The 9,593-nt window shown below is 54.5% G+C and overlaps 1 protein-coding gene across 1 annotated transcript in view; it reads right to left on the minus strand.

Annotated features, from left to right (window-relative positions):
- Kdm4b (lysine demethylase 4B) overlaps positions 1 to 6,553 on the minus strand; it is a 60,118-nt gene extending 53,565 nt beyond the window's left edge. Inside the window, exon 1 of the mRNA XM_075942821.1 lies at positions 6,381 to 6,553. The gene's annotated coding sequence lies outside the window, so the exon portion shown is untranslated. The remainder of the gene's footprint in view (positions 1 to 6,380) is intronic.
- Positions 6,554 to 9,593: the final 3,040 nt, after the last annotated feature.

Consider the following 9,593-nt stretch of genomic DNA (forward strand, 5'->3'; position numbering starts at 1 on the left):
CAGCAGGCACTGCACAGACAAAACACCCATACACATGAAATAAGTAAGTAAAAATATTTTACACAGCAACATGGAGTAAGATAAGATACTGCCATGCCTGCTGGAGGCTCACACTGAGGCCAGGCTCACCTGCTCTGTTTTCACCTTCTGCTGTGCCTCAGAAATGGAAGGGCTTGCAATAGGCTCAGCAGGTAAAGGCGCTTGCTACAAAGCCTGACCCCCAGACCTCCACATGTGTGCTCTGGCAAACACCCCACCCCACACAATAAATACTATTTTAAAAAACCATTTAAATACAAAACTAAGCATTTCCTAAAGCAACTTGGGCTGGGGCAGTTACTCTGGAGGTGACACCCTATATGTCACGTGCGAGGGGCCAGAGCAGGATCGTGTTAGTAAAAAAAGACCCAGAAATGCCAGATCTGGTCACATAGGGTCACTGTCATGTAGCTGGCAGACCTCCCAGTACTGTGTCTAACTGCTGAGCCATCCTTCCAGCATGGGAGAGGGAGCAGGAGGCCTCACACTGCCTGTGATGCTGAGCACTCCAGAGGGAAACCCACAGACTATATCCATGGGGCCTTGGTACTGGGGAGACCTAGAGACCAAGAGACACCCCACAGTTTAGCATCATACCTCATCCTGGTCTGCTTCTCAGCATCTCCAAGGCCATGACCCCAGCATTCCTTCCTCCTTTCTCTGCCTATCATCAACCAAGATAGACAGGCATGGCCCCAAGGGCACACCTCTAAGAAACCATGACCGTCTCCCAGGCCAGCTGCCCCTGGCCTGCTCACCCACAGTGCCAGGGCAAGCTGTGCACATCGGGTTCCACTCACAGGCTGCCGCGGCATCTACCCCAGGCACACTCAGTCCAACTACACGGCGGCAGTATAACAGCATGCCACCCCAGCTGCCGCCACTCCAGGCGACCATGTCAACCAGCTGCAGACAATCCATCTGGTAGAGAGCCACAGGGACAGGCGGAAGCAGAGGACCCGAAGGGTTCCCTGTGCTGAGTTAGGCCACTGGTGACTCTGGCTTGGGATCTTAGGGCTCCTAGATGCAGCATGAAAACACTGCAAGGGATCCCTTTAGGTCCCCAAGGTACCAGTGACCCCTAAGAGGGGGTCCTAAATTCCTAGGGCGCTCTCCCACAGTAGCCATGGTCCCTGCCCCTCTGCCCACACCCTCTCTGAGGTGGTGGCACACAGGGACCCCTTATGGCTAACCCTCTCTAATTGAAGAGACTGTAAGAAAAAAAATCTCATGGAGAGGACAAAGGAGTTTGGGGGAGCTCCCCAGTCCTGGCTGTCCCCCTTCTCTCACCATGCCCAGGAGTCCATGGCAATCCCCCACCCAGGGAGGCTTCTGCTAGCCCTGTGGTCAGAGGGACTCCAGAGACCAACCACCCCACAGCCTCTCCTCTCGCAAGGAATCACCTGGTTCCACACCCTATCCCCCAGGACAGGGCCAGTCTTGGCTATGAAGGGACCCAGTGCCAGGAGCTACCCTGGAAAAGCACTGCGGCTGGAGTCTGCCCTGGGGTTCCACCTGTAGCATGTCCAGAGACACAACTGTCACACAGGTGGGCCCAGAAGTTAAGGCTTCAGTCTGCTGTGCTTCCTTCTGTACTTGAAAGACACCAGAACAGTAACCGCAGCCTGCTTTACAAACCAACTCTTTGTCTGCTATGCAGGGATGACCAGCCTAGCACTCAGTATCAGTAAGAGGGACAGCCCGGGCTAGGATGCCCAGGATAAAGCACTTGCTGTGCAAGGACATGAGTTTGAATTCCCAGAAATCTTAACAAAACCAAGCGTGAATGAGCAGGCCTGTAATCACAATACTGCAGAGGGAGAGGCAGGAAGCTCTCTAGGGACCAGTGAGATATACTTTAGTGATCAAAGTGTTTGCTGTACAAGTGTGGAGAGCTGAGTTCAAATCCCCAGAAAACCTGGTAAAGGACATGTGAGCTTCAAGCCACACATGTGGCTGCCCTGGTGTGCGCATTGGGAGGCAAGAGGTTGCATCCTGAGACAGTGAAAGCAGGGATCCACGCCTATGTCCTGACACATGTGCACACACAGAGATTAAAAAAAAAAAGGCCACAGGGTCCACAGGTCACGGATGGCTTAACACAGACTTGTCCCCAAAGCTGTGTGGGGCTGACACTACTGGGGAGGAGAAGGGAGGGTGCAGACAGACACAGTGAAGGTGAAATCTGGAAACACGAGTAAAGCAGGGTTATAGCAGGCACCGGAGTGGCCCTCACCCAGAGCTGCAATGGAATCCACCTCTCCTGCTAGATGGCAGCAGAAGCCACCTCTAGGGGCAATGGAGTTCTTCCCACAGCCACTGGCACTGGCTCAGAGAGAGGCTGGGAGCTTATGACATGTCACCCAGAGGAGGGGGATTCCACGAGGCCCAAGGCAGGACCCATAGGAACTGTCACCCAAAGTGAGGAAAGGCAACAAGCCCTTGCTGTCATCTACCTGGGGCTGGATGAACCCAGGACCTAGTATGTGCCAGCCGAGCATGCACCACCCAGCCGCACTCCCACCCCAGCCATATGGAGCTCACCATTTTACCTGGGCTGGCTGCCCTGGAACTCTGTCCCCACCTCCCTGTGCTGGGGCTGCAGGCTCACTGGGCAGTGGCTGGCTCTTATGTGAGCTGACATCTGAACGCGAGCCTATGCTTCCGCAGCAGCAACCCCCACCCTTTCCCGGCCATGGATTTTAGGGCTGTGTTTGGAGACAGGGTCTCCATGTATCCCAGGCTAGCCTGGAACTCTCCATCCTCCTGAGCGCTGAGATGTGCACCAGTCGGAAGCCGGTGCTGAGCACATGCTAGGCATGCATTCCACTCACCCGGTCCAGCCTTGGCCCACAGTTTCACTGTTTAGTAGACTTTTCTGCGGTGGCTTTAGGTAGTGATGCCTGATGCTTTCCTGCCCCACTGAGAAGGGCACAGCAGGTATGACAATGACAGAGCCCAACACATTATCCAGCCAAGACCACACCCAGTGGGGGTGAATGGAAAACCAACTCATCTTCTTTTTAAAAATCAATTCATAGGGGGCTGGAGAAATGGCTCAGCAAGAAAGTACACTCTTCCAGAGGACCTGGGTTCAATTCCCAGCACCCACATGGCAGCTCACAACTATCTGTAACTCCTGTTCCCGGGAACCTGACACCTTCAGACCAATAAACATAAGATAAATTTAAATAAATTATTTTAAAAAATAAAAATCAATTTATTATTTCAAAGTTGTTTTTGTGGCATTAAGGTAGAGTCAGGACCTCACTCCTTATCACTGTGACCTGCCTGGCTGGACACCACTTAGGCTTAGCAAGTCACTGGGTCCCTGTCACCCTCTCTGAAGCAGCCAGGGTAAGAACACCCCACGAATTCAGGGCCATCATTGTGGAGGAGAAGGCCAAGATTAGAGAAATGAGTCAACAGAAGTCAATTAGCAACAAGTTGATCAAAGCAACAGAATGGGGTACAGCAAAGGGAGGGGTGTCAGTGCCGATTCAACAGAGCCAAGGAAGCCAGAGTGGGACCTGCACAGGATGGGCGTGGGGTGCCAAGGCTGGTCACAGGCAAATCCCGTCCGTGCAATCACAGACCTGGATTGGAGACAGAGCCAGTGGGAGATGGGCGCAAACAGAATAATCACTAAGCAATGATGGTGGATGTATAATCACTAAGCAATGAAGGGGGTGTATCTGGGACAGAGAGGCAGGTGAATCTACAGGGCTGAAGGCCAGGTCCCAGGTCTCATATGGAGGGACTTGGGTGAGGAGCGGCTGCATACCAAGCACTCTGAATGCTCACCCCAGGGGTGATCTGGCCACAGTGGACTGAGCCCGTGGAGACAGTGGGGCAATGCAGTTTTCAAGCTCCTGGCTCCTTGCCCTTGACCCTCAAGGCCACCTGAGGAGAGGAGTGTGCTGGGCACCCACTCTACAGATGGAGGAGCCAGGATGCTGGAGAGAGTAGGAAAGGACCTCCCTGCCTGCAGGAGGGACCTCACCTCTGGGACTCCACCATGGCCTGAACTCCAAGGATGAAGGATGAAGCCCAGCACTCCACCCCCAGGCCCTGCAGTGACAGGTCCCTCCAGAGGCTGGCCATCTGTACAGTCTGCTCCCTGCCCCCTGCTCCCAGGAGGCTGTGAGGACTGGTGGCTCTGACCTTGGCTCTGGAGCAAGGGACAAGCCCAAGGCCACCAGGCCCTGAAGCCTCCACCCCATCTCCAGATCCCTAGACAACCATCCGAAAGTGTCTCACAGCTCACACCTCTACCCCTCACCCCGCATGGCCTCATTGTCTGTGGGTGCTGGGTTGGCCCTAAGCAGCCTCCTCCCAGCACTCCCAATGAGCCCCAGGCCCCTGGAGTGAGACTTTGCACAACCTGCCAACTGACGGGCCAGGTGACTCCCCACAGGTGTCAGGTGGCACAGGGACAGATGGCTACCCTGTGCTGGGGCTCCCAACACAACATAGGAAGAGGCAGGCAGAACAAGAGGATCAGAGCCCAGCAGAGGGGGGGGGCAAGGACCTGGGTGGGCCCCTGGTACGGGAAGGAGACAAGCTATAGGTAGGTTGGGGACAGATAGCCACAGGATAGAGCCCTCTATGTAGTCAGCAGCCATCACCCTGGGAGGAAAGAACTAGAAAACCACTTGTACTCAGACCTGTACATTCCCAGGTCTGCACGCACAAACTCACACAGGAACACAGAGCACCTGGACATGGACACTTCTCCCCACACACCAAACACCCTATGGCAATCTGGGCAACCCAACCTCTTGCCTCAGGCTTTGTGCCCTCCCAGGGGGAACATGGAAACTCACCCAATGTCTTCCAAAAGGACCCCCTAAGTTTCAATACGGGCCACCCACAAGGTTTGGAGAAAAGGAGAAGGGAAGACGAAAGCGGGCTGCTGCTAGTGCAGGATGGGAAAGAAAACGCTGGCCCTGGCTAGGGACACGCCCTCCTGGTGGCTCTGAAGGCAGCAATTACTGGAGAATTAAAGAGAGTGATTACCCTTTCCTGGTGGGGGAAGCCTCTGAAGACCACGTAATGATCCCATTTTGAGGCAAGAGTTGTTTGGGGACAGAGCAGGCTCCAGCCCGGGGACTGTCAGATACACAACTATGGGACACAGAGACATCCCGGGGCCCCGAACCTTCTGCAACCAAGATCCTCAGAGCCTAAGAAGGTGCAGATACCATGCTGCAGGGTGCAGGCTGAGCAAACCCCACTTGCACAAAAGGAAAGATACACTTTCTTTTTGCTTTTTGAAACGTTACAGGATCCACCCTCTGGCTAGCTGAAAAAAAAAACTAGCAACTCGGGCTAGACACTTCCCCAGGTGTTACTGAATTATTAAAGCAATGCCATCCTTTCCCCTCCCCCAGTCAGACAGATGGGACAAGAGGAAGCCCAGGAGCGGCTAGAAACCGCACCGCTTACACCATCAAATCTGCAAACCAGGACCCAGGCAGACCAGAATCCCTCATACTCGTACCTGGCTTACCGTAGCCCCCCGCCCGGCAGACCCCTACCCTGCCAAGAAGCCCCCAGCTTCAACAACAGTAGGAAAGTCATCCCCAGCTGTCCCCGACTCTGCTAGCTTCCTGAGAAGGAGAAACCGGGCTGTCTGCCGGGGGACGCCCTGGACGGGTATGCACGCGGGCAACTGCACAATTCATGGTTTACAGAGAGAAGAGGACTTGAAGGCAGAGGGACCTGGGAACGGATGCGAGGTGAGAAGGCTGCCATTGCAACAGTGGATACGTGCGCTATTTATTTTAACTTTAAAAAAAATGCAGATTACATAGTGATTTAGGGATTCTGGGACAAGAGGGGGTCAAGTTTGGAAGGCATGATGGATGGGGTGTTTGGAGGGGACAGCATCTGTGTTCCCTAAAGGGAATAAAAATCCAAGAGGGGAGGAGCAAGGGCTTGGAGTGAGCTTTATATTTTCAAGGATTTAGGGGTGCAGAAGGGATGGCTGGACCAGGCCACCCACGCTGTCATCTTTTGTGCCCTGGAAAGGGGACGCGGCGCCCCGCCCCCGCCCCGCCTTTGTCCGGCCCCATCGTCCCCCCTCCCCCCCAAAAAAACACACCCTCCTTTCCCAGGCACACAGTCGTTTTGTCGATCAACAAACAGCAGCTTCGCCCGAGCGTACAAAAGCCCGGCGCACCCCACCGCCTCGCGGAGTCCAGTAGGCCGCAGCCGAAGCCTCGGCCTAAAGTATGAGCGGTGTCCGCGAGGCGCGGCGCGGGGGCAGGCATGGCGGCTGCGCGGCCCCCCGGAGGGGCCTGGAAGCTGCAGAGCACCGCCGCCGATCGCACACTCACCTGGCGCGGCGCGCGCGGCCCCGAGTGTGGACAGTGGGCTGAGCGGCGCGTGCTCGGCCGCCTTGCGTCGCCCCCGCCGGGCCGTGCTCCCGCGGTCGGGCCGCTCGGCTCCTGCCTTCGCCGGGTTCGTTCGCTGGTTCGATCGTTCGCTTGCTAGCGGCCGAGCCCTCAGTAAGCGCCTCGGGCGGGGAGACGAAGCTCCACGGGGCGGGGCGACGGCTCCTCCTCGGCCGCCATTGGGTATCCAGCCCACGCCCGCACGATGATTGGTGACGGCTGACAACTCCGCCCCTCCCCTAATCAACACCGCGCGGCCCCGCCCTCCGCGACCTGGGGCGGGCGCAGGCACTCGACCTCTTCCCGTCATTGGTCCAAACCCGAGGACGCTCCGGCACCCACTCACGTGCCCGGTGACCGGCTCAGCTCTCAATGGGTGCTGAGCACGTCCGTCTAAAGGGACGCAGTCAATCCGACAACGGCCGGGACTAGTATAGCCCGGGGCGCAGTCAGATTGACAAGCGCGTTCTCAGGGACCCCGCTGAGAGAAGCGCGGATTGGCGTTCGGTACCGGCCTCTGGGCGCCTATTGGTTAGAACTGAATGTCAATCACTGTCTTGCTGCTCCAGACCCCGCCCTGTTATCAGGCGGTTGTACGTGATATCCTGCACAACATCGGCCGTGGGTTCGAGACGCCGAGAGACAGCAGTTCGAGACCCGCTGGATCAAGACCCGGAACCGGGATTTGAGCACAGCTTTGCAAGGGGCCGAACTAGGGTACTGGGGGTCCGCCATTCCCCTTAACGTGCGTGAGTTCTGCTGGGGCGTGTTACCCCCCATGAAGTGATAGCGGTGCCCACGGAAAACTTTGCAATAATTCAATGAAAGGAGTGGTGCTTTTTCTCTATTTCGCAGTCTTTCTCGGTCCTGCTCTCTCCAACTCAGTATGTTCCAAACTGGGGACCTGTGCACCAGATCCCAGCTACAGCTATGGCTCTATGGAGGGTTTCTTAAGGTTTGATAGTATCCCCCATCAATATGTATCTATAGTCTTACATTTCTATTATTTTGTGTATATGTGCCCTGTTAGGGGGTCCCTTGGGAGCCGACTCTCCTGCCATCTGAGTGCCAGGATCAAACTCAGCTTTGTCATACTTGGTTGCAAGTCCCTTTACCCACTAAGCCTGCTTGCTGGTTCACCATCATTATTTCCTTTGTTCTTGATCAAACAAGGGTGAAGGTGTGCCCGTTTTATGGGACAGGACTAGAAATCCTTCGACTTTAACACCTATACCTGAATGTACCCTCCTTGGAGCAAGTCCTTTGCTTCCCCTTTCCCCACCCCAACTCCCAGTCGGTCACTAACTCCAAGGTTATGCAGAAATTATTCCAAACTGGGTGGCTCTTGAACCGTTTTTCCATGCTCCTCACTGTGCGATAACCGCAAGGGAAACAGCCATTGTCATGCCGTCACCACCACCCTGCCCTCACGCCAGGTCAGCACATCTCTTCAGCTAAGAGATGGTGGCACACTCCTCTAATCCCGGCACTGGGAGGCAGAGGCAGGTGGATCCTAAGTCTTCAGAGCAAGTTCCAGGACAGCCATGGCTACACAATGAAAACCCAACAAAGACCCTGTCTCAAACAGGCAGGTGGAACAGCTCAGTAAGCTTGCCATCTAGGACCTGTCTGATCCCAGTTCCCCAAGTGGTGAGGGGAGCATCCTTTGTTCTGGTTTCCATAGATGGCACACATCTGCCTGCACAGGCACACACAAACCAACTCAGCACAAAGGAAGAGAATCGTGTGCTCACCACATTTTCAAGGGCACATGACCTTTGTGGAGGACTACCATTAGTAATGGTTTGCTTTTAATGAGGAGTGGGGTTTTATTAGATTTGCTCTGCCCTCGGGATTCCTACAACGTGGTATGGGCACTTGTCTGAGCTAGGGAGGCTGGCTCAGCAGTTAACATGGCGGCCCATGCCCCTCAGTTGTAGCGCTGGTGAAGCAGAGGGAGGTAAGCCCGAGTTCCAGGTCAGTCTCCACTAAGGATGGAACAACTGTGGTTTCCGAGACAGGATTCCTCTATGCAGCCCCGGCTGTCAATCACGCTGGTCTCAAACTCAGACCTGCCTGTACCACTGTGACCGAGTATCACTTTGTAGCCCAGGCTAATCCTGCAGTCACACAAACACAGGCTAAGAGGCATACCGCAACACACCCAGCTCCGCCCCACGTTCCTTAAAAATAACGTCATGTTGGTGAGGGCTGTGTGGATCAAGGTACTTTTGGCCAAGCTTGACAACCCAAGTTCCATCCTCAAGTCCCATATGGTGAAATGACTTCAACTTTTTAAAAATTTTTTAGACTTATGTGTATGGTGTTTTGCCTGTACGTTGCGTGGAGTTGCCTGCAGAGGCCAGAAGAGGGCAGCACATGCTTGGGAACTGGCATTACAAAGTAGGTTGTTGCATCACCATGTGGGTGCTGGGAATCAAACCCAAGTCCTCTGCAAGAGCAGCCAGTGCTCTGACCTCTCCAATCCCACGTGTAATTTTTTTAAAAAAGCAGACTCATCCTTGGCTTGAGACCAGCAGCTGAGGCTCCTCCCTCAACCATTCTAAGCAACCTACTGTGCCCCCCCCCCCCCCCGCTCACCCACCCACCCATGACTCCACAGGAGCCCAGACCCTTCTGCAGGCACACCAGCCCCACCAGCAGCCAGCGAAGCCCTCCCACACTCCAAACCCCAGGGTCAAAGGCTCTGCTCTCACAAGTTAGCACTGCCTTTTCCCTGTACATCGTCAACATCCAGTTTTCTATAAACCTGTGGGGTCGTCTGTACAATGGAAGAACCTTCCAGAACAGGTGCCAGCAAACTGTTCTCTGCTTTCAGGACTATGCAGTTTCTGTCTGACTGCAGCAAGAGCAGCAGATGAGTGAACGAGGGGATGAGTGAACGGCTGTCCATACAACTTTATCTGCACAGCCAAGCTGTGCCCTGGACACGAGTGCCCTGATGCCCATTGTCTCATCAGCCTCTCTTCTCGTTTTCATGACAGCACCACAAAGCAGTTCAAAAACAAGCAAACACAAATATTCAAATCTGCAGAAAAAAATTTAATTGAGATCTAAAATCTGAACCAAAAAATTGAACTTCAGAAAATATTCACATGGACACATGGAATTCTGTTTTCTTCCCTAACATGTTAA

Source organism: Microtus pennsylvanicus, chromosome 12 (genome assembly GCF_037038515.1).
Source record: "Microtus pennsylvanicus isolate mMicPen1 chromosome 12, mMicPen1.hap1, whole genome shotgun sequence".
NCBI lineage: Eukaryota > Metazoa > Chordata > Mammalia > Rodentia > Cricetidae > Microtus > Microtus pennsylvanicus.